Here is a 24,208-nt window from a genome sequence, read left to right on the forward strand (position 1 = left end):
TATTCAGAGTAGATAGAAGGCACCATGTCTCAACCACCTTATCAGAGATGAAAGCTTCTACATGTAATGGAAACAGACAAGGTTTGTCGTATCCTCCAATGGGAATAGGGATGGAAAAGAGGCTATCACACAATATAATGCATACTGCCTATACACACTCTGAAGCATTACACAGAACCTGATATCTGGGTAAAGGGCAACATTATAAGAACCTAACTTCAACAAATTTAGGTAGATGCCAGGAGGGTGTTCTGCAAATATCCAGGGACAGCAGCTAATTTCCCAGTCCTCCCAAGATCATACTGGGCATGATCGCAACCACAGAGACAGAAGGAAAATAAATTGTCCAACTAGAGAATCCCAGGCTAGCCCCATAGGAACTGTAGACCTAGGGCAGGTGTGCATATGTACATGAAGGTACACACGCACGCAAGCACACACATACACAAATGAGGCGTTTGTTTCTGCCTCATTCAAATTAGGTATCACACAGATTGCTTCTCTGGTTTCCTAAATCACTTTTCAGTAGCAGCCAGCTTTCAGGAACTAATGTATCCTAATCAGGGTGTACAGTTAGTTCAAAGGACCTCAAAAAATAAGTGAGAATTTAGAAACAGGTGTGTTGTAGACAAAATTCAAAGTAAGATGACAGGCTAGAATAGAAGCTTTCTCATTGTGACCCAAGTAAGGCAAATGATTAAAAAATTTACTGGGCATGGTAGGGAACATCTTCTGTGGAGGTGAACATCCAATGGGGAGGTGGAGCAGGCAAATCTATAATGTGAATTCCAGGACAGTGAGGGCTGTTGCACAGAGAAACTTCTGTAAAAAATTATGTCTTCAACAGAATTTTAATTCATCTTTAAATAGTACATACTTTCTGTATAGTAACCATTTAGTTTCCCACTATTAACTACCTTCCACTTTCAATATTTTACTAATTTCTCTACGAAATCCAAAAGAAAGAAGGGAGGAAAGCAGAAACAGAAAGCAGAGTTGCTAGGGTATGAAGGCATGCATTGGAAGGCACAGCTTACATGTAACAGGTGCTCAGAATTGCTATGCGAGCCATTATGAGGAAAGTTCTTAGCTATTTTAACTTCAAAACACATTAGGCTGAGGATAATCAAATTCAAATTCAGTGACAAGACCTAGAAAAAATATACAACCTTGAAAGCTATACTCAAAATCTGCAATGTGTAACACTACTACTCAGCACAGTGTACTCACTTGAGCAGCTACATTCAGACAGTTAAGAATCTGAAGTTCCTAGGTATTAAGTGACTGCTTATAACTGAGGAGATAACAAAGAACTAAAATATGGAAATAAGTACTGAATAAACTGGAGGTCACTCAATACATTGTCTAAAATGTAACAAGAACCCTGAAAAGTAAAATGTCAAGAGGTGAGATGACCTTGCCTTCCCTCCATCAATGTTTCAAGATCAACCACAAAGGCTGTTTTGAGGAGGTACACACATCACATGTAATTTGAACTTCTCAGACATGTGACTTCATTAAAATAATAAACTGAGGGGACAGGTTACCAAATATAACCCTATCAACCACTCACAAAGAATGGGGGTTTAACTTTCCCAAAAACTATTAGATGAAATCTGACTCTTTGTTTGGATCTACAAACTACAATTTATATTATCAGTATCATTAAATAGAATTCTTGAATGCCATTAATAATTAATGAAGTTTAGTATGACAGCACAAACCTATAATACCAACACTGAACACTCTAGAGGCTGAAGCAATGGAGGATTCAGAATTCCAGAACGGGCTGGGCCAGCCCTGTCTTTCTGCCTGTGCCATCCACTGCCTGCCTGTCCTTCTTTAACAGCAGAGAAGACTTGGTCTTTCAGCACAGCACTATGGGGTAGGAGCAGACGGATCACTGCATTACAGGCAAGAACATGGATGGCTAATGAGAGACTCTCAAGAACTGGGAGGTGATGCAGCAGATAAAGCTGCTGGACCCCAATCCCGACAACCCCTAGGACCTACATGGAAGAGAAAATCTACTCATAAATTATTCTGGGGTGCACACATGCCCTCACACACACACAGAGCAAGTGCAGGCATACAGATACACCCAAAGAAGCATGACTTTAAAATAGATTTAAAATAGAAGAGGGAGCTGTAGACGAGATGGCTCCAATGGTACAGGTGCCTGACACCAGGCTTGAGGACCTGGATTTGGTTCCCATGGACCCACGTAACAGAGAACTGACTTCCAAGTTGTTCTGGCCTCCACACACATGTGTACCTTTACATGAAATGTACACACCTACACATGTAACACATGCTGACAAACACAAAATAAGCAAAAGTTTTGTTTTTAAATTTTGTGCTTGGAATGACTGTAGGTTTCACCCATGGCACTAATTTAAATAGGAAAAAGTGAATTGAAATGGGATAATTCTTATTAAGGGAAATCGCAAACACATGCAGGGTGCTCCCCCACAAAAAAAGAACCACACAGCATAAAGAACAGCCAATCTCAGCTTTTATGGTCTCTGTAAGGAACAACAGAAGTACTGTTTACATGAACATGCACTGGTACTCATTATACTAAAACTCAACAGAAATTTACCTATTGTTGGTAATGACTAAAGAAAGTGCTACCAGAATTTTAAAATGCTTTTTTTTTTGAAAATTCCATTTCTCAAAATGGAACTGTTTCACCTTTTTGTAGAGAAAGTACTGAAGGGTTATACTCAGAGCAAGACTGTACAACTAAAGCTGTATCCTCAGCTCATATTTTAAGGCTGGGTCTCTGTAAAAAAAAAACTGTAAAAACTGGCCTAAGACTTGAAAACAGCCACCAGACTAGCAGGTCTGTGGCCTGCAGCTGGCTAATTTATGCACATCTCAGTATCTTAGCTAGCTCTTCTGATTTCATTATGCAAGGAAGGAAAAGCTTCACTGCACACTCAAGACAGGAGAATAATAGCATTTTGTTGCATTTCTTTCTATGCTGCAAAACTGCAAAGAAATATATCTCTCAGTGGCACAACTGAGAACAGGAGATATGGAGAAATGTTTAAAAAATTAATAATAATAATAATAATAAATCGTGTAATTTTGTTGACACCAAGGCAATTAAGGACTCCACATTCTCTTCTGAAATGAAATGAATGACAAGACTCAAGTACCCACAGTTGGCAAAGAAACACTGTCATCCCTCAGTACCATTTTCTATTACACTTACATGTAACATAGGCTACAGCACTCGGTAACACTTCCGAATTTAAAACCAAGACACATGTTTATAACACATAATTTTTCAAGCTGTAGTGCTTCCTAAGACCCCATTTCTGCCACTTCAAAATGCATATCCTGGGTCTTTTTCATTTGTTTCCTTCTAGAGAGACAAGGCTCAGACTTGCAAGTAGCTCTCAGACTCCTAGCCCTCCTCCTTTCATAGCCCCAAGCCTAGCTATACAAGCAGTCTACTATTAAATTCCCCAAACTGAAGAGATCATAGTATTCCTTGAATGGTAATACTACATTGACATTTTCTATGGGTGGAGTGTTGGCAGGTGGGTGTGCACAAATATCATATTAACAAGTGTGAAAGTTAGCCAAAGTTTACACAAGCCAAGTCCTTAGGTACATAGTATATGTACCTAAGGAGAAAAACTGTTCAAAGTGGTAAGCGCAAAATCCAAAGTAAAGATCTAACCATTCATGGGGAAAATTAGGTAGAAAAAACAAACTCTCCAAGACTTCCTAACTAAGCACACAACCCTTACCCTGAGTGCCAGGCATGGTACACACACCTGTGGTGCCACATGTTCAACACATGACCACTCTCAGCCACTCTGGGAGACTCTGAGTCAAAAAGTATTATCAATCAAATAAAGAATATAGAGGGCTGGGTTGTAGCTCAAAAACTTGGTTTGTTTTGCAGATGCACTGGATTTAATCTTCAGCAATTCATATAAAAACCGAAATGTGTATGAAGATATTCAAAGACAACAGTTAATAAATAGTGTACTCTTTTGCTTTTAAGGCACCTTAATCTCAAAAAATAAAAGTGAAAACACGGGCAGAGAACAGGATTATTAAGCTGACCCATACATGATCCATGTGAGAGATCCAGCACAGCCAAGTGTATCTCCTTGAAACCTTCAAAACATGAATTTTCAGGCTCAAAAATAGTCAGCACTTCACACATGTAATTGAGCAATAATGACTGTCTACAAACACAATTTCAAGATTAGATGAGATTTTCTAAGTATAAGGCTAAGGATCTTTAGGGATATGTCTAAAGCAACATTTAAAATGTGGCATGGCACATATTTTAGTAACATCTGAAATAGCACTCAAATATAAATAACCTGAAACATTCTATCAAAGTTTAAACAGGTGAGAGTTTACCACTATTAATCTGGCCAAGAATTAATTCCAGAGTTTAAAACCAAAAGAAATGGGTGAAGGAGGAGAAGGGATGGAGGGAGGGAAAGAGAAGGAAAGAGGGAGGATAGGGAAAGAAAAAAGGGAAAGGAAAAAGGGAAAAGAAAGGGGGAGGAGGGAAAGGGAAAGGGAAAGGGATGAAAAGGAAAAGGAAAAGGAAAAGGAAAAGGAAAAGGAAAAGGAAAAGGAAAAAGGAAAAAGGAAAAAGGAAAAAGGAAAAAGGAAAAAGGAAAAAGGAAAGGAAAGGAAAGGAAAGGAAAAAGCCCTACAACCCATTCTCTAATATATCACAAACGCTGCTGGGCAGTGGCGATACACACCAGCATTCAAGAGGCAGATCACTGCATTCACAACAACCAGCACTACCCAGAATAACCCTGCCCCTTCCAAAAAAAATGGAATAGCAAATACTACCATCAGTTGTCATAACCAAATAGAGATGGGGGGAGGAGACAGGGGAGGGAGAGAGGGAGAGAGGTAGAGGAAGGAAGGGAGGGAGGGAGGGAGAGAATAAATTACAGAGAATAAATTAAAAATAAATTATTTGTATAAATTTATTTTGGGTACATTGGTATTTTGTCTGTGTGACAGTTCCAGATCCCTGGGACTGTAGTTACTGTTGTGAGTTGCCATATGGATGTTGGGACTTGAACCTGGGTCCTCTGAAACAGCATCTGTGCCATCTCTCTATATGATCGTTCTAATCGAACGGTATAAAATGATGAAGATGCAAAAGGAATGAGAAAGACAATTGAAAGAAAAAAGTTATTGGCTGGGTCTTATTCCTAAAAATGTTTAGCCTTAGTTATAACCTTCCAGAATCTTAACATGAGATAGCCCTCTTCTGGTGTGTCTGGGGAGGGAGGGAAGGAGGGAAGGAGGGAAGGAGAAGGGGAAGGGGAAGGGGAAGGGGAAGGGGAAGGGGAAGAAAAGAAAAGAAAAGAAAAGAAAAGAAAAGAAAAGAAAAGAAAAGAAAAGAAAAGAAAAGAAAAGAAAAGAAAAGAAAGAGGGGCTGGAGGGATGGTTCAGTGGTTAAGGGCACTGGCTGCTCTTCCAGAGGTCCTGAGTTCAAATCCCAGCAACCACATGGTGGCTCACAACCAACCATCTGTAATGAGATCTGACACCTTCTTCTGGGGTATCTGAAGACAGCTACAGTGTACTTACATATAAAAATAAACAAACCTTTTAAGAGAGAGAGAGAGAGAGAGAGAGAGAGAGAGAGAGAGAGAGAGAGAGAGAGAGAGAGAGAGAGAGAGAGAGAAAGGTTGATAGATAGAAGAAGCAGGGCCCTCACTACAGCTCAGGAGTAGAAAAGAAAATCAGCAACAATGATTCTGCTGGGAAATTAAAAAACAGAATGCCCACCAACTCTATGGACCTACTATTAAATCTAATACAGTCCAATAGCAAAGGAACAGAATTAATCACAACAGCTTTTGTGGCCTCTAATGGGTTAATAATATGCTGCAGTGTATACATAACCACGGCTATGATATTGGAAGCTGGGGAAAAGACATATCCAGAAGTCAGCTTTGCTTTTCTATCCTTAAATTCCCTTGTACCACCTGTTAGGGTTTATACATTGCTCATAAAAAGATCAGCCTGAAGTGACCTAGGGATTCCTAACGTGCTGCATGTTTGAAGTTGGCTTCAGTCACGGGATTAATACAGATGTTTCCTGACACTTGGGCAAAAAATATTGCCCAGGATTTGGTAGGAAACTAATCCTTGAAAAGAGTCATTAGACACATACAAAATGTGTCAGACAGTATTTTAAGCATTACTCTTGCTATTATTAAAACACTAAATGAACTGGGTATGGTAATTCACACCTTTAAGCCCAGCATTTGGGAGGCACAAATAAGCAGGTCCATTTCTAAATTCAAAGCTAGCTTGGTCCCAGGCTAATAATATAGGTCCCAGGTCAGCCAGGTTTATATAGGGAAACACTGTCTACAAACAAACAAAAATAAAACCTAAGCAGAACATGGTGAAAGACTAATACCCAATAAAAGGTTGAACATACTGACTGTTCACAAAATACATCCACTACCTAATTAATAACTACAATTCCAAAGGAGAGAGGTCCACAGAGCTGCGCATGTGCAGAAAAAATGCCCATTAGTGTCCAACTATCTTCCACATGTGTTTATGCCTACAGCTTCTTAAAAGTCAGAGTTAACAACAAAGATATCATTTTATAATTCCACACTACCTTTGATTCTTCTAAATTACATTTATGTTTAATGTTTTGTTATTTTGACAGTCTTCTGAGACAGAGTCTCATTGAGTCTGCTGCCCCCCTCCCAAAGCTGTATGTTCACTACTATACCAGGAATCCATTTATTTACCTGGACTTCATTCTACCCAACAGGAGCTATGAGGATTTTACCATTCACTGCACAATTATTTTATCAAGAACCCCTTCTAAGTGGGCTGCTCTTATAGCTCACTTATAGCTCTCTATTATTAATTTTCTCTAACCATCCTTAGCGGTTATACAGCCATTGAACTTGGAATAGTACAGCAAATATAACAATACAATCATGAGACTGAGACAAGTTATGAAATACACTAACCCCGACACTATGAGCAGACAGGTGATCTGAGCACTATGAGTAAGAGGCTGGTGGATCTCTGGGTACACAAAGAAACCCCATCTCTAATACAAATAAACAAAAAGGAAAAGAAAAAAGAATCAGCACAAGTGGACTATATTTCATGATTTGGAAAGGGGAGGGGACCACTATTTTTTGGTTAAGCAAAACTTTATTGGTATGACCCACAAATCTTAAGTATCCTTGAGAAAATGCACTGCAATAGTCCAAGAGCTTCTGTGGCCAAAATTAGCAGGTATGGAACTAACAGAATTTTTTAATTTGAGGCTAAAAATATAGCTCACAGATGAACACATTAACATGTACAATGCCCTAGAGAGTCCATCCCAGTACTCAGGGTGGGAGAATTTAGCAATGTATATGGCTATCTGCAAAAGCAAGGAGGACACAGATGGGAACATATGCTCATGCACACGCATGCGCTCCCACACACAGGTAACTGCCTGTGTTGATGTTATGATTGGTAAAGGGCCAGGTTTTCTATGACTGTAGTATTTAGAAATGAAAATGTAAAACTCTTGTCGAGATCTAATTATTTTCTTTTTTGAGTTTCTGGCACATTCATTTTGCTTAGAATACATTTGCTTTGAATCTACAAAACACCACCTTGTACAGTCAACACTTATACAGCCTGCATGAATCTTGCTTTACACTAACTCCTATTCCTAAATTTAAACTCTAAAATTTTGTAATGCACAAACAAAATTGACAAAGGAACTACACACTGCATATCATATTTCATATACAAGCTTAAGAAAACAAAAGTATCGAATTCTTATGTGCTCCTGGCTGAAAGTAAAGACTGCTCTTTATTGATTTTTTTCATATACAATATGACTTAAAAGACCATATGGCAAATTCTACCAATGAAATACAGAGTAATTATTCCCTATATTATCCTTTCTGAATAACATCTAATCTAGAAACTCAAGGTAGATTCCTGATTAGATAAGGAGGAAGCATTTAATGTCATTAGCTATACAGTTTCATCTTGTTTAAGGACTTCATTGTGCATAATGAATACCAGATGAGCCTAAAGCACAATAGGTTTCAAAACAACATCCAAATCGCATTTATGTAGCCATCAGATAATGAACTCACTGTACTTACTTCAGCCCACTTACATGATAGAATACTGTGCTTCCCCCAGCCAGAAAGTCACCCTAAATTAGTAATAGACTACACTTGGATTCTTCTTCTAACATGTTTTCTTATTCCTATCCATGTATTGCATGAACTGCATAATTAAATGCAAGACTTTGCTGTTTTAAATCAGACCCATTGGAGGCTTGGATTAGCACCAAGACATTACCTACATCTTAATTAAATACTATGTCCTGGAAATGTGAAGAAAATTAAACAGTGCCATTTCCCAGTCCCCGTCATGTGCTTGCTTCTAGGACCACAGCCTATTTCTTTTAGCCCATTAAGGCTTCCACTAGGTAAGTAGTCACCTAAGAGCAGAAGCTAGTTTTTACCTAAAAGACAGCATCTTCGAATCTCTGAAACATTATGAGAAAATAATCTAAGCCAATGAGAGGAACTAGTAACCTAAATATTAGCTAGTTTTTACTAAGAGAACTGTCTCCTCTGGTGAAAATAATCAAATCACAGTTACCCCCAATCATTTTGTAACCAGTGTATGACAAATGAGCTTTGAGCCTATCTGCAGTTCCGATCAACAGCCAATAGCCTGAACTTTGCAGAGATAAGAAGGTAAACACTGCAAAGAGCTTGATGACTACATATAACTTAAGTAACCTGAAAGTTCACTATGAAGAATTTTACCCCATGAAGCTAAGTAAGGGCTCTTTCTTCTCTTGATATTTCCTGAAACAGAAGTAACATACTTCTTAGATTTAGTCTGCTGAGCACTGACATTTCATGCTACAGAATGACTGACTATCTAGTGCAGTTACAAGAGCTGTGAGAGCCACACACTTCACCAACATGAAACCTTGCTGTGTCTAGAAACAGTCAAACATCTGTGTTTGCACACCAATGTCTTTCATATACAGTAGTTTGAATTCTATACCATTCTACAATAGGGTAGCTATCTCTTCTCTTCTGATAGGAACTATCCTGGATAAAAAAAATTCAGACTCCTCTCCGGGTCTGTGCTAGAGAGATGGTTCAGGGGGTAAGAGCACTGAATGCTCTTCTGAAGATCAAGTTTCAATTTCCAGCACCTATTATATTGCAGCTCGAGACTGGCTGTAATCTACCTCCGAATGATGTAACACACACAATCATTCATGCAGGCAATGCACATAAAAATACATCGTTTTTAAAGCCACCCACAATAAAGAAAACAAGTAGGGAATGCAGAGCACTGGAATTCACAGCAGCCTTTGGCCAAGCCATTATGGATGTCTAACTCTAAGTCCAGCTCTCTTCTCAATAACCACTAGCGCCACAGTGCTTTCCTGCCTATCCCAAACCACCCTCCAAGATCAAAGACAGCACTTACTGTTTATAACATCCTGAACAAGGCAGTATCCCAAGGCATTTCTATATTTCTGTTACTTTTCCCACTCTTCACTGTCACTATTCCAGGATTTAAAAAAACAATACAGTCACTGTACAGTTTCCCTGCTCTTCTGAGAGGCACTGGGGTGGCACATGCAGTGTGGGAGCCACAGGAGATGTGTGGCAGAGCAAGAGAATGAATGTGGATCCACAAGACTCTATTTCCTGGCCTAGCCACTAAGCAACCTCAATGAGGATTCAAAATCTCTGAGGAGTGTTTTTCCTGTTTTAAGACAGGTGGCAGCAAAACCACCAAGAAAACAAGCCTGTTTCAAACAACCTAGCCTGTTCTTAATGGATCTGTAAACTGTTCCCATGTCCAAAATAATAAAATCCTGCTGTTTTCTGTAAACAACTCAGGAACATTTTGAGAACTCTGTCCAGCAAACACTGCCCCAGATGGAATCCCCTACACTCACTCACCTTTCAAATTTAATATGCTGCTCTAGCCACTCCTCCAGCTGGGCCACATCTCACTTTTTCTTTGAAGTTTGAATACAAAGGCAGATCAAGATGTTTGTTTAATCATTCCTACTCTCACAGCTGTCATGTTTGTTTTGTTTTGGCTTTCTTTTAGCATGCTCGAAGCCTAGAAACATCAGTAAATTCCATCCAACACTAAAACAGACTTGCCTACCTCCCTAGTAAATTTCTCACCTCATCTACAAGGAGCACACAACACACATAACAGAATGAGAAAACATGAGCAAACATTTCTACGCCAAAACAAGTATATAGAAATCTCATGTCTATCCTCAGCTTCTTGACCATCAACACAGCCTCTAATAAAAAAAAAGTGTGCAATCAATGCCATGATTCAGGACTCGGAGAGTGATGGAGCAGATGCTCAGATGACAAATACATCAGGCAGAGAGAGATCCCAAACAGATTTCCATTGGGTCCCTCCACACAGTAATCACGTCCTCATATTATAATTATTTCTTAAAATTTAACAAGTTTCTGCAGATCTGAAAGCATTTCCACCAAGACCTCCTGTTCTCAAGATTCACAAGTCAAAAACCCAGTAGCACAGAAAACACTGTATTTGCACATTACACTCTCAATTTAACAAGTCCAGGGTTCTTTCTGCCATGGCATCCGTGCCTCAAGAAGAGGTGAACAGCAATTCATGGAGCGTAGGTGCAGATAAAGTTCAAGTTTCCCAGAAAAGGTTGTTCTCTTCTACACAACTCACTGCTGCAATCTATCAAGGTTGTGCTAAGTACATCTGGGGGAACTGGCACTTCATGATTTCAAACTCAGGTCACACAACCAAAACTGCCATATGGCAGACAAGACACCGATTCTCAACATAAAACTTCATGAGAAAATGAAAGATCAATTGTGTCTACACACAGATACAAGAGCTCTCTCTGTCATCAGTTAAAGTACACTGCCTGCTTCCTTAAAGCTCCATTTTTCTTGCCAGTCTATCCATCCGAAGGAAGTAAAGTAAATGGGGAACAGAACTGTGCTGGAAAATGGCCGTGCCAAATTGAACAGAAGTCAGTGACAAAACCCTCCCTTCAGGTGAGAAAAAATCCAGAAACTTAATACAGATACAGGAAAAATCCTTTCCTGCTTATACTGAAGTTATTTTAAAGCCATCATGAAATCGGTAACATCAAATATTCATTTTAAGAAAATAATTTGAACTAAATCTCATCTTCCAGAACTGGGGCACAAGTACCCTGAAGGCAAGGTGAGATTTAAGAAAATTCCATTCCTGGACGAATGAAATAGGCTTCACCATTTCCATGTCTACCCTTTGTATAAACCACCTAGCAAGGGTAAAGACACCCCTTCTCTCCAAACTAGTTTGGCAGAGTGAAGCAGAAAGGCCGACAGGAATCTGAGGCAGCTGTAGCAACTCTGCGGGCTTATGACCACAATCTGCCTCACCTAGGCTAGTGCTCCTTACACTGTTTCTGTTTTGGTTGGAAGGAGGCACTACTAAGTTCAACAGATAAGATTTCTCATATAACTAGTTCTTTGTAAAAGAATACCATAACACCTTTTAATTTTATTCTGCACAGTGTCTTCAGCAGGGAGGATTTTACAGATTCTTCTGACAGTTTATGATTTAGAAAAACAACTAATATTCCTGTGCTTTTCCATAAATCAGATGCACATGTTATAAACCATCAGTTATCTCAACTTGTAGGCCTATTTGGGTCAACAACCCTTTCACATACCAGATATTTATACTATAATTCACAACAGTTACAAAATTAGTTATGAAACAGCAACAAAATCATTTTATGGTTGGGAATCACTATAACTTGAACACTGAGAAAGTTGAGAACCACTGCTCCAACCTATATATAGCAGGACAAAGGCATATGAGCAGCACCTCTGGAAATTAAATAATCTATTTCGAGTTCATCTGAGATGCCAGCCTTCAAGTCAACCTGGGAGAATCTCTCTAAACTTAATTTCATTATAACCACACAATCCCTAGGGAGCAGAGCATACCCAGTGCTTTCTGGCAGCCTGCTTTGAAAGAGGAAGATGCTAAATACTATTTTCTAAAGAACAAGTAATACAAGTTTGCTAAGACCAATTGCATACCAGATATTTACACTATAAATCACAAGATAATGTGACTACACCTTATCTCTTCCACACCATCCCTCCTCCCAATCTCTTGTAAGCCGCTTCTCACTCCTGAGCATCATGGCAGGCCTGGGAAGCACAGCTTGTCTTTATCCATCCATCCATCCATCTCCTGCCCTCCAAGTAGCAGTGCTATAGGCAAGTTTATGTTTATGCTCAATATGAACATCATATTCCTGTAAACTGTGTCCACAAAACAGAAAAACCAAAGTTGGGACCTGTTCTGTAAATGTGGTCTAGAGTGAGTAACCCACCTTCTACCAACATTCAACCCATGGTCCAGGAAATCAATGAAATTTCTCAGATACACTATAGTTACTAAACAGAGATGTAAGTAATGGGGATATTGTCAGGAATTGAAAGAGCTTGTGTGTACTCCTTAAATGCCATACTATACATACCTGTATAACCTTAGCCCCCACATTTATTTTGGTCCTTTTATAGCAGCAAACTAGAAGGGCACAAAAAATTAGAGTATACATACTTTTTTTCTACCTTGCTTTTCTCTCTAAATTATGATTCAATAATCTTGCTAGCATATCACTACATGGAAGATATGTTCCATTAATTTAACCACCCCACACTTGATGAATGAAATACAATGAAATACACTTGATACACACATCCTTGCAGTCAAGTATAACTAAACTTTGCTGGGTGTGCCAGCAATCCCCTATGACTCTAGCAGTATAATCCACAGGCAATGGAAAGAAGAAATCAGCAAGGGCTAGTTGGAAAGACCAGGCCTATAAATAAACTAACAAATAACATGTAGATAAACCGTGTGGTGCATCTGGAAGCCTGAGATCGGGCTCCATAGTTTCAAGGATACTGCCAGAATCCTACATGGAATAATGATGTGACTGACTGTGGTTCAGATGGTGGAGTACTGCCCAACACAAGTCCTGGACACAATCTCCATTTCATAAAACTGGCGCAGAGACATCTACAATCCTAGCACAAAGGCAGTGAAAGCAGGAAGATCAGAAAGAAACTCAAATTGTTTTAGGATATAGGGGAGTTCAATACCAGAGAGTATCCAAAAGTAAAGGAAAATGGCTTGAGAAAAGAGAAAACATGGTGAGACTGCTAGATGGAAGATGGGGGAAAGGTAGCGAAGTTCTCAGAGTTAAATCCACCAAGACAGAATTTTCCTAAGAACTACCCATGCTGAGGAGGGAGGAATGTTGACAGGAATTAAAGTTGGACAGATTCACAGGAAGTCAGTTAACCATAAGTTTACTTGTATTCAAATACTATTTCAATCCTAGAGGAAAATTCCGCATATACAACAGTCTTCAAGTTAAACCTTGGAGAAGCACTGACTAAACTATCAAGCCAAGCATCCAGCACATTTGTTCCTCGCAAAATTATAACAACAACAACAACAAAAAAAAATACTTCACCAAAATGGATTTGTGATATGCTGTTGTGAATACAACTCCAATTTTCTCAAAATAAAAGGCATCTAGCTCCACATTCCAACTGTATCAAAAATACAATAAATTCCTCTAAGCACAAATTATGCCAATGAAACATTACCTTAGTCTTAAGGTCTTCTGTTTTTAAAATAATTCATCAGATCAACTGTCATTCTTTTACTCAGGAGAGAACAAGAATTTCATTTCTGGATATCTATCAACCTTTTGGTTATGATTTATTTCTTTTTAAAAAGATTTATTTATTATTATATGTAAGTACATGTAGCTGTCTTCAGACACACCAGAAGAGATGTCAGATCTTGTTAAGGATGGTTGTGAGCCACCAGGTGGTGGCTGGGATTTGAACTCAGGACCTTCAGAAGAGCAGTCAATGCTCTTAACTGCTGAGCCATCTCTCCAGCCCCAATTTATTTTATTTCTAATGATGTGTGTTTTTATCTGTTTGGGCACGCTAGAAACCAAACTCCGGTCCTCTAGAAGACTGGTGTCCTTTTTTTATTTTGTTTAACCTGAATGTATCTGTGCACAACATTTGTTGGATCCCTATGAATTGGAGTTATAGAGGGTTGTGGGTTGCCATGTAGACATCAGAGTTTTCTCAAAAACAAGCCAGTGCTCTTAGTCTGAGTCATGTCTGAAGCCCCATCTACCACACAGGGTTTCTCTGCATAAGCTCTGGTTGTCCCAGAAATCACTCAGTAGACCATGCTGTACTCAACTGCCTCTGCTTCTGAGTACCAGAATTAAAGCATAAGCCACTGTGTCTGACTCAGTAACCCTTCTTGCTCCTAATTGTCATGGCCTTTGTCTCTAGTTCCTCACACATGTACAGAGATGCTATGATCGGCGGCATTCCTGGCAAACAGTTTACACACAGGAACAGATTCCATCCTTTCACCATGAACATGAGCACTGTATTGGTAAGAGAAAACACAAGCCAGAGGGGTACAAGTCACAGATAATCTAACTCTAGAAATAGTTCACTTGGCTATCAAAAACTATGCTAACAGCTAACTCTCTAAAGCAAGTAGCTTTTCAAAGTAGCTTTCCTAATTCCTTTGCATTTTTAAAGGTCTTACATCTGGCAGAAGTAGGCAGATCTCCAAATTCAAGGCTGGCCTTTTCTTCATAGTGAGTAGCAGGATTTGAGGTTTACCAGCATGGTCTCTCTGCTGCCTACTTGCAGATCACTATGTGAAGTCTCAGTTAATCCCACCGTGCCTTCTATCATGGGTTTCAAAGCAGTAAGCCCAATAAATGCCTCTTCTAAATTGTTTGTTTTGTTTGTCTGTTTTCTTAGACAGTTTGTGGACGTCCCGGAAATCTCCTTGCCTCTGCCTCCCAGACTACTATGATTATAGGTGTCGACCTCCCAGTAGCCTAGGTATGGATGTTGTATCACAGAAATAAACACCTAAGACAGCAACTATAAATAAAATATGTAACACTTTGAAGTTCTTGAATAAATTCAACACTATTATAAACTCTGCAAACTAAGTGAAACCAGGCATGCTCTCACTAATGAATGTGGCACTATTTCACACCCCTTCTAGTAACTATTTCACATCCCCTTCAATTTGATAAAGCTAATCAAATTGAACCTAGCTGAACACAACATTTAAAATCTGGAGCTGAAAAAAAATGGCTCAGGAGTTAAGAATGCTTCACTGTTCAGTTTCTAGCACAAGTGCCAGGCTGCTCACAACCATCTGTATGTAATGCTAGATCTGAAAGGAGATTTAGCATCCACTTTGGCCACCTAATAGCATGTAACATATATTCGCACAAATAAACACATAAAAATCAAACAATTTTAAACTCAAATTTTAATTTAATCCTCCCCATAAACAAAGACATTTTTGTTTTGTTTTTTTTCCAGACAAGGCTTCTCTGTGCAGTCTTGGGTGACCTATAACTAACTCTGTAAACCAGACTGTCCTCAAACTTACAGAAATCCACCTGCCTCTGCCTCAAGTGCTGAGATTAAAGAGTTACACCATATTTGGCTACATAAACATTCTTCATAGTAGTACATGACAAGAAAAGGAAAACATCCAGTCACTTTTTAAGACCTCAAATCATAATCCTGAACCAGTCCATATTCCTGATGGATGAGATAAATGTTCTTCCACATTAAGGCCACAGCACCCAAGCATATTCAGCTAACCCCAGAACTTTAATTTTTTGATTGCAAATATTAAACACACACTACCAACAAAACTAAAAACTGATAGGACCTTGGTGAAATCTCTCCCGCTTGCCCTCTCCTGCCTTTGCACTCTGGATGCCTTGTACGCCGTTCTTCTTGCTCCTCCCGAAAAGTTCCACACCTGCTGTTGTGCCCTGACCAAACCTAGGTGAGGAGAAAAGGGTTTGTTTCAGTGTGTTAGTTACACTCCATCATGAGGGAAGGCAGACAGAGCACAAACGCCATGTGAGGCTGTGAAGGCAGGAACCAAAGCAGAAGCTAGAAGAACTACAGCTTAGAGGGTTCCTTCCCCCCACACCCCCTCCGTGCTAGCTCAGCCTGCTTTCTTACAGTGCTCAGGGCCATCTGCCCGGAATCAATCAATAGAATGCCTGTCTGTACAGACCCATCTGAGGGGAGACAAATAGTTCTCAAGAGGTTCCCTCTCCCTGAATTGAAAACAGGGCAATAGAAAGGGAGTGAGGCAACCTGCGCAGCTGGCCCTCAGATGGAGAAATTTCCATACAGAAAAACTGCCTTAATGTAGAACAACACTCATTTATCTCCTCCATCAGAGCTAAGTGTTGGTTGATCCAGTAATAAGCCCAAGTTTCTTCAATCTTTGACTAATTATTAGTCCAAAGTATCAAAGAACTGCTGACACACTGTCCAACCATTATGTGAGCTGAATAAATGAACAGTTTTTTTTCTCCCACAGCATCATCTTCATAAAATATATACAAACAGCTGCTACCTTGACGATGGTGCAAAGCTGGAGAAAGCAATCCTGGAAAAGGAATCCTTCATGTTTCTTGGGTTCATACATAATCAGAACATGCCTCATGGTTACACTTCCCATCACAAACTAAAAATAAAGCTTCACGAGAGGAAATCTTTAGAAAATTATAAATCCTGAGGAACTACTGGAACAGCTTGTCAAAACCTGACGTTTCAGAAACAGACTTGTCCCACACCTGAAGAGTTGCAGTCAATCCTACAATGACAAATGCTAGAAGATATTTTCCTTTAAAAAAAAAAAAAAAAAAAAACGGGCGGCGATGGCGCACGCCTTTAATCCCAGCACTTGGGAGGCAGAGGCAGGCGGATTTCTGAGTTCGAGGCCAGCCTGGTCTACAGAGTGAGTTCCAGGACAGCCAGGGCTATACAGAGAAACCCTGTCTTGAAATAAATAAATAAACAAATAAATAAATAAATAGATAGATAGATAGATAGATAGATAAATAAATAAATAAATTTTTTAAAAAAAACAGATTGCAGACATGTACAATTAATGATTATAACAATACCCTCAAAAGAATGAGCCCCTCTTAAGTGAATCTCTCACAAAATGTTAGTTATCAGAGTACTCTAAGACCAGAAATTTCCAAGCCAAACTACTAAAGTCTTTTGCTACCCCCTCTTTGCCTGTGTTGCAAAGTGAAGTAAGATGTTTTTTGGTCAGAACCCACCCACATGAAAAGTGTGCAGCTAGCAAACAGAGAAAGGAGCTGTAGGAAAGGATGAAGAATGGAATTAACTGGTGGAATCAACAATCTGCAGCTTTAAATTTCTAACATTAAAAAGTAAAGCCAGGCAGTGGCTTGGGAGGCAGTGGTGGCTTGAGAGGCAGTGGCAGGCAGATTTCTGAGTTTGAGTTCAGGTCTATAGAGGGAGTTTCAGGACAGCCAGAGCTGCACAGAGAAACCTTATCTTTAAAAAAAAAAAAAAATAAGCAACAATAAAAAATTAAAAGGGGGAAACAGAAGCTGTTTTACTTGAGACCATCTCATTGTTTTCACTTTCCCTTAATTTATATTCAACAGAGGGGCAAAGCTCCTTAGGTCTCATTTAATGTGACCACATTTAATATTACTAAATTTGTAGAGGATAAAGCAACAGAACTGGCAGACTAGACAAATCAAGCAATGTGGGCTATCAGGCACTCTAAGAAAAGTACCAAGTCCCAGGTGCTGAGCAGCCTAGAGAGACAATAAGCCCCCGTCCTGAGAACCATCTCCACCTCTTCCTCAGCATTTCCATAACACTTGGCCTTGCTGTAGGGCTCATCAATGCCACTTGCTTGATAAGAAGGCAGCCAGTGGGGCCCTGTGTCAAATACCAAACCAGAAAGAGCAACTACATAAGATCCCCCAAGTGGCATGCATATGCAAGCCACATTAAAATACCAGGTGTTACGGTTTTAAAAAACACTCCCGCCTTGTAGGCATAAGGCAAGCAGATAAAACACTAAAGGAACAAGCTGTGACTGCCTGTCATAATGAACCAGAAATTTATCTACTTACTTCTATGCCTGCTGTAACTTCAACTAACTGAAATCCCCTTGGTACATAAAGAACTAAATATCCTACAATAATAGTTGAGTATATATTAAATACTTTATCTGGTTACTTTACTATAAAACTGGCTATTCTGGACAATGGACAGCCCTGCCCAGATAAGTAAGGAACTGGTAATATATCTCTGACTGCCCTGGTACTCAGTATGTACTCCATTCTACCTGGAATTAAAAGTGCCACCATACCAACTATGTACGAAATTCTTACTAAAGTAATCACCATATAGATCAAACAAAACTGCCAAATAAGAAAGAGGGAAAAATAAAAACCATGAAAAATGACCACATTATAAAAAGCATTTATTTACTGGGCTGGAGAGGTGGCTCAGCGGTTAAGAGCTCCAAATGTCCTGAGTTCAATTCCCAGCAACCACATGGCAACTCACAACCATCTGTAATGGAATCTGATGCCCTTTTCTAGTGCGTCTAAAGACAGCTACAGTATACTAAGAAAATCTTTAAAGCTGGGCGGTGGTCCCTGCACTCTGGGAGGCAGAGGCAGGCGGATTTCTGAGTTCCAGGCCAGCCTGGTCTACAGAGTGGACAGCCAGGGCTACACAGAGAAACCCAGTCTGGGGGGGGGGGGGGGGGGAATCTAAAAACAAAAACAAAATCTTTTAAAAAAAATTTACCTAAGCCATTGAAACACTACCAAGGCAAAAGAGGACATACACTATTCATTTGAAGCTATTAATCCAGCATGTTAAAGTCCTGTATTGGTTAGACACTGCGCATAGCTCACTGATATAAAAGTGTTTGCTTTAAAAACCAAACAAGCTAAGCAGTGGTGGCACACTCCTTTAATCACAGCACTTGGGAGGCAGAGGCAGGTGAATAGGAATTTGAGACCAGCCTGATCTACACAGTTCCAGGACAGCCAGAGCTACACACACACACACACACACACACACACACACACACACACACAAAACAACCCTGTCTAAACCAAATAAACAAACCAAGTTTATTTCCTGCAGTACAATAAGGGCATGTGGTATTCAACATACCAATATGCAGACAAAGCTTTCACATATAAAATAAGTATTATATAATTATTTTAATTGTTTTCACTACTTCACAAAGTAAATGTGAATCAAAAGCAAATTCATCATCACACCCACAAAGTAAACCAATTTCCTTATATTTTGGAATAAAGGATATTCAAAGTTCATTCTTCCTATGGAACCACTGTGGAAAGAACTGAATCATTCCACAAGAGATTTTTTTAAGATTTTATGTACACTGTAGCAGTTTCCAGACACACCAGAAGGGGTCATCTGAAAAACATTAAAAAAAAAAAAAAAAAAAAAAAAAAAAACAGGCCATCTGATTTCTGGCTGTGAGCCACCCAGTGCTGGGAATTAAACTTAGGACCTTTGGAAGAGCAGTCATTGCTCTTAACAACTGAGTCATCTCTCCAGCCCCAGACAAGAGATATTTTTAAGGAATTACTAAGAGTCCAATTAATTTCATAAAAGAAATAACATATGGCCAGCAATACACATTTAAAATTAATTAAAAAGGTTTGCAATCACCCATTACTGTAATTTGCCCTCCACTGTCAATAAATAAATGTCATTTTCAGTTACTAAGATGAGATCTGAATGAGAACTTTTTTTTAAAAAGTAGTATTATAAATGAGATGCAGTGAATATCTATGGAACACAATGCTGGCTGATTCAAAGCCAAGAGTTCATGAGAGAATGAGAAATTCTTGTGATTAGTACATAACTTCTGAAAATGCTGATCCTCTCACTACACTCTGAGAAAATGGAAGGGAGGCTGGAGCCTATGAAAAAAGAAGTTCAACTTCTAATCTGCTGAACCCCATCTACCATTCTGTAACTTTCCCTCTTTATGTGCCCCTGGCTGTTCCTTTGGAATTTTAAAGGCCTGGGATTTCAGTAATTACAAGTTACCAAAGCCCAACTACACCTACTCACTGCTACAAATGTTTAAATGCTTGAGTGTTGGTTTATATAGACTATTTAACAGAATCTTACCAAATTATCTTGCCAATATTTGCTTCCTGTCTGCCAAAACTAACTTGGGTAAAAAGCAGCTATCTAATGACAACTGACTCACCCGTCTTTAAAAGTCAATGCCAAAGTAAAGACTCACTCCGAGTTGTGAGTCTGGAGAGGTCTTTTTTAGAGCACCGGATCTCAGTTCCCACCACCCACATAACAAGCACACAACTGCCTGCTGCTCCAGTTTGAGATCAGACCCCTCCCTCTTCTGGACTCGGAAAGAACCAAATGACTGCAGTACATTTACATACATGAAGGCAAGTCAACATTTAAAAAAAGGAAAAAAATAGTGTGGGACTCAGAAAATGGACGGAAGGTTCAAAGTACACACTTCTCTGCAGGGGACCTTGTGTTCTATCACCATCCACACTCAATGGCTCAGAGCTGTCCACAGCTTCACTTACAAGGGATCTGACTGACACCCTTTTCAAAACTCTGCAGGTGCCAGACATGCATGTTGTACACATACATACACTCAGGCTAAACACACATACGCAAAAGTTTAAAAATACTTTAGAGAGAAAGGTGAGAAGGGAGAAATGATATATGATCTCATGAAATGTTTAAAAAAAAAAAAAAAAAAAAAAAGAGCCAGGCAGTGGTGGCCCAGACTTTAATCCCAGCACTTGGGAGACAGAGGCAGGTGGATTTCTGAGGCCAGCCTGGTCTAGAGTGAGTTCCAGGACAGCAAGGGCTATATAGAGAAACCCTGTTGGGGGGGGGGGGGGGGGAGACACGACAACAACAACAACAAAAAAACAACATTAAAAAAATCTAAAATTTGCCGGGCTTTCTAAAAACATGGATGGATGCACATGGGCTTTGCAAAGAGGCTCTATCATCTAGTAATTAAGATATTTCAGTCTTGAAATATTCCAAAATTAGCAATTTGGTGTCTGCTTGCTTGCTTGCTTGCAACAGGTGGCCTGCAACTGGCTGTGTAGACCAAACTACCCTTCACTTCCAAGGATCTACCTACCTCTGAGGTTCAAAATCTCAAAGATCCACCTTAACTGTGAACACTAGGATTAAAGGGTATGTGCCACCATTCCTGGCAACAATTTTAATTTTAAACTTTATTATTACTCTCCTGGTGGCAGAAAGTTGAAGACAACTTCAGAGCTCATGAATTACAAAAGTAGTTTATGCAATGAGCTCCCAGAAAGCTGGAAATAAGAATTTCCCAAGCCAAGATGCTTCTTCTATAGATGAACTGCAAACATCACTCATCCAATCACAATGGAGTGCCAGGAGCACAGCTATAAGACAGAAGAGAAGTACACACCAAGCACACTGCACAAATTCTTTACTTGCCTTTAAAAGGAAGTTTCTTAAATGCTTACAAAAGGAAATGTGCAGTAGTCAGAGTTAACAATACATCTGGATTTGGCAGTACATACCTATAACCCCTGGCATTTGAGAGGTGAGAAATTGCTAGTAGGGGGGACTGGTTGAAAAATGAACTGACTCCAAATGAACAAAATGTGGATAGAAAAAAATCATCATCCAACTTTCACTACTGAAATGCTGACAGATTCCAGCCTGCCTATCACTATACCATACCAATCACAAACAGGGAGACAAAGATACACTGGAGTCTCTGATTTATTTTTACTAGCATTTAGTGAGATATATAGAACCCCATTTTGGTCAGCATAAAAGAATAGAGGCAACTGAACCCCTTTAAGGTAGGTAGAAAGGTAGTTAGAAACTCAGCAGATTCTCAGAAACCCATGCTCACAGAGACAAACAGGGCACCCATCATCTTCAGAAACAGTAGGCAAAGGAGGCAAAATTTTCCTTAAGGCAAGCACAAGAAAATGATGCAAAATAGCCATATCCAAGCCTCAGCCTTTGAAGTGAATAGACAGCAGCAACCTCAGTAAACTCCAGCTAAGTAATTGCTCTGGAATCTGTAGCAAGGCCATCTGCAGCCCCCACACTAGATAAAGGAACCAAGATCAAATGACACGTTATGCAAGCAACTAAGCAGAAATCAATTATCAACTCTCAAGGTAGACTACCTGAGGCTTCAATTCCAATCAATCCTAGACCTTCTCCAAACTTCAAGGTCATTATTACAGACCATCAGGACCATGCAGCAAGTAAAAAAACAAGCATCAGGTTGAGGTTCTCAACAAAGTGCCTCCCACTGGCAATGATCATCACCATCACAGATTTCCAAGCTGTGGGGTCAGCTAGAGCTAGACTACATACTGCTTCCTCCCTCCAGAACCTGAACTCCTTCCCTCCCCTCTCCCTTTAGTGTTGATCCTTGCCAGTGCACGCCCCTTTTAGCTGGCTTCTATTCATCCCCCCAACCAGTTGGGCATCTTCTTTGTGACTATTTCTGATCACATTATACAAGTGTGAGAAAACCTGCCCACTATATCTTGCTATACAACAACAAAGAGTAAAACAGACAAGCTCAGCTTAGTACTCCACACCATGGAGCATGGCTAGACAGAAGACCCACAGCACTAGCCTCATGTGAGGAACAGGAGAAAGAAAGGCTGGCCTTCTCACCTAGTATAGGAAGTAGCCAAATGCCATGACACACATAACCAGGGTAAAGTACTCAGTGAGCCTGAAACTGGTAAAATTTAATGAAATTAATCGGGACTGGAAATCTGCGACTAGAAAGATGGCTCAGTGATTAAGAGCCCAGCACCCAGATGGCTACTCATAATCACCTTTACCTCAAGTTCCAGGGGAACATATGCCTTTTGCTAAACTGTGGACTCCTGCATAAGATATATACATGCACACAAAAGTAAATAGTATTTTGTTGTTGTCTTGCCAGGGATTTTTCTAGGAAATAGAACATTAAGTTCTTAAATGCATTCCAGATACTACTAGTCCAATCAAAAACTGTACAGCAGGAAAAACAATGACACGATGAAGATCTCAGGACACTAGGGAAACAAAACTAAAACAGACTACAACTCCAGACAGATGAGAGAGGAGAGAGAGAGAGAGGAGAGAGAGAGAGAGAGAGAGAGAGAGAGAGAGAGAGAGAGAGAGAGAGAGAGTCCACAAAGGCAAGCTGCTTCTGTTGGGCATAGTAGAGCACACCTTTGGCGCCAGCACTGGGAGACGGACATGGGTAGATTTTGAATTAGAATTTGAGGCTATCACCAAAACAAAAACCTGTGAGCATGCTCTTTAAAAACACAAAAAGCATGCAGGAGAGCAGGCAAACTATTAGGTCGTAGGCGGGGTGGAGTACAGAACGCTCAATGTACATTTTGCTCTGAACCTTTGTGAATTTGATATTGGATTCAAGTTTATAATTAATTCATTTCATAATGAATTCACAGTTTTCTTTTAAACAAAGCTGTATCTTAACCACATCGTTTGAACTTCTTAAAAGAACACCAAGGCTGGGGCATTTCAGCAATCCTTACTAGGTTACCTGCCAAACCAGAAACTTTTTTAAAAAGATTCATTTATTATGTCAGTACACTGTAGCTGTCTTCAGACACTCCAGAAGAGGGCATCAGATCTCACTACTGTCTGTCTGTCTGTCTTCAGTCAGATTATGTAAGCAGCATAATTTTGTTGGGGAGGGGGTGTTGAATTAAAGCATTTTTCCTCTTCACACTTCATCTTGCTTTCCAGAGCTAAGATTCCTGCTTCCTCTTCTTTGACATAGCTTTTTGCTAATGTCTCTATCCCCTTTATTTATCTGTGTGATCCTAAGATTATAAAAAATTAAAAATAAATCAATTAAAAAAAACACACACACACACATACCACTAGTTCCAGCCATATCCTCCTAGAAACCTGTCTGTGCTTCATTCAGTGCAGTGGCAATCTTCCAAGAAAAAAACAAGTCTGTAGCAGGGCGATGGTGGCGCAACCTGTAATCCCAGCACTCTGGGAGGCAGAGGCAGGTGGATTTCTGAGTTTGAGGCCAGCCTGGTCTACAGAGTGAGTTCCAGGACAGGCAAGGCTACACAGAGAAACCCTGTCTCAGAGAAAACCAAACCCCCCAA

At 39.7% G+C, this 24,208-nt stretch overlaps 1 protein-coding gene across 3 annotated transcripts in view; it reads right to left on the reverse strand.

Moving 5' to 3' along the window:
- Window positions 1-24,208, reverse strand: part of Jarid2 (jumonji and AT-rich interaction domain containing 2) — a 177,225-nt gene that overhangs the window by 124,102 nt on the left and 28,915 nt on the right. The window contains exon 1 of one of the 3 annotated variants that reach the window (XM_052157278.1): window positions 15,874-15,957. The exons of the other annotated variants lie outside the window; for them this stretch is intronic. The gene's annotated coding sequence lies outside the window, so the exon portion shown is untranslated. Of the gene's footprint in view, window positions 1-15,873; window positions 15,958-24,208 lie in introns of those variants that run through there. 3 annotated transcript variants of the gene reach the window in all.

Source organism: Apodemus sylvaticus, chromosome 14 (genome assembly GCF_947179515.1).
Source record: "Apodemus sylvaticus chromosome 14, mApoSyl1.1, whole genome shotgun sequence".
Lineage (NCBI taxonomy): Eukaryota > Metazoa > Chordata > Mammalia > Rodentia > Muridae > Apodemus > Apodemus sylvaticus.